At 38.9% G+C, this 1,732-nt stretch overlaps 1 protein-coding gene across 1 annotated transcript in view; it reads right to left on the bottom strand.

The window, feature by feature from the left end:
- LOC110460915 (calcium/calmodulin-dependent protein kinase kinase 1-like) overlaps positions 1-1,732 on the bottom strand; it is a 165,683-nt gene that overhangs the window by 127,501 nt on the left and 36,450 nt on the right. The window lies entirely within an intron of this gene.

Below are 1,732 nucleotides of genomic sequence, written 5' to 3'. Positions count from 1 at the left end.
TAGACAGGTGGTCTCTGAGGCAGGTTTGACTGTAGTTATAGACAGGGGGTCACTAAGGCAGGTTTGACTGTTGTTATAGACAGGTGGTCTCTAAGGCAGGTTTGACTAGTTATAGACAGGGGGTCACGAAGGCAGGTTTGACTGTAGTAATAGACAGGTGGTCTCTAAGGCAGGTTTGACTGTAGTGTAGACAGGTGGTCTCTGAGGCAGGTTTGACTGTAGTTATAGACAGGGGGTCACTAAGGCAGGTTTGACTGTTGTTATAGACAGGTGGTCTCTAAGGCAGGTTTGACTAGTTATAGACAGGGGGTCACGAAGGCAGGTTTGACTGTAGTAATAGACAGGTGGTCTCTAAGGCAGGTTTGACTGTAGTGTAGACAGGTGGTCTCTGAGGCAGGTTTGACTGTAGTTATAGACAGAGGGTCACTAAGGCAGGTTTGACTGTTGTTATAGACAGGTGGTCTCTAAGGCAGGTTTGACTAGTTATAGACAGGGGGTCACGAAGGCAGGTTTGACTGTAGTAATAGACAGGTGGTCTCTAAGGCAGGTTTGACTGTAGTGTAGACAGGTGGTCTCTGAGGCAGGTTTGACTGTAGTTATAGACAGAGGGTCACTAAGGCAGGTTTGACTGTTGTTATAGACAGATGGTCTCTAAGTCAGGTTTTACAGTTGTTACAGACATGTGGTAGTTTCATTAATTTACCCCTTTTTCTGAACAAGTCCTTATCTTTTTCCTAGAAAATTGCCCTTAATTATAACATTGAAATAAGATGTGACAAACAGTGACAGAATAACAAGGTTTTACTGTATCGTCTCTTTATCTGTTTTATGTACTTAATCCCTAGGGGCCTAATTTATATTCTTAAATTTGGTAAACAATGAAGTCAATGACCAGTAAAAATTAACGCCTAGAGATGGCTTCCATTACAGTAAGTTTTTAAAACATGGCTTGTTAGCTTAATAAAAAGCATCATCTTGTCTCCAATTTTATACACATTTTTATTCTGTTTCTCCAAAATTTATCCAATTCTATTTCTATTTTCTAAATTGTCACATTTCAGAGATACCTATCCCACTTGTTTCTCGTGACCGTGTTACAAATGTCTCCAATTCTATTTTTAAATTCCACTTTCTGTTTCAGTCAGGAGCTAAAACACAATAAAATTCTCCTGATGTTCATGAAAAAAGAAATTTCTTTTAAAAATAGTTTTTTACGATTTCCGCTGAAAGTGGTGTTGTGTTAAGCAGCGGGTGTAGGGTTGATGTTCCTACACTGCGAAAGAACTTTATTTCAGTAGAATTACGTATCAACACCAGAAAACATGGAGTGTTATACTAGGTCTAATACCTCAGCTATTATCACCATGACGATATTCACCTACTGTATACCTTAATTAGCACCTAATTTTCCTCAGTGCCCAATATCCATTGTCATGTTACCGCAAGTACATGTTACAGCTAGTACATGTTACAGTTAGTAGTGCATGTTACAGCTAGTACATTTTACAGCTAGTACATGTTACAGCTAGTACATGTTACAGCTGGTACATGTTACCGTTAGTAGTACATTTTATAGCTAGTACATGTTACAGTTAGTAGTACATGTTACAGCTAGTACATGTTACAGCTAGTACATGTTACAGCAACTAGTACATATGTTACAGCAGCTAGTACATGTTACAGTTAGTACATGTTACAGCTAGTACATGTTACAGCTAGTACATGTTACAGC

This window comes from Mizuhopecten yessoensis, unplaced genomic scaffold (genome assembly GCF_002113885.1).
Source record: "Mizuhopecten yessoensis strain PY_sf001 unplaced genomic scaffold, ASM211388v2 scaffold10523, whole genome shotgun sequence".
Taxonomy (NCBI): Eukaryota; Metazoa; Mollusca; class Bivalvia; order Pectinida; family Pectinidae; genus Mizuhopecten; species Mizuhopecten yessoensis.
Note: the sequence above shows the minus strand (reverse complement) of the source record. Positions and strands in the feature narration are given on the sequence as shown.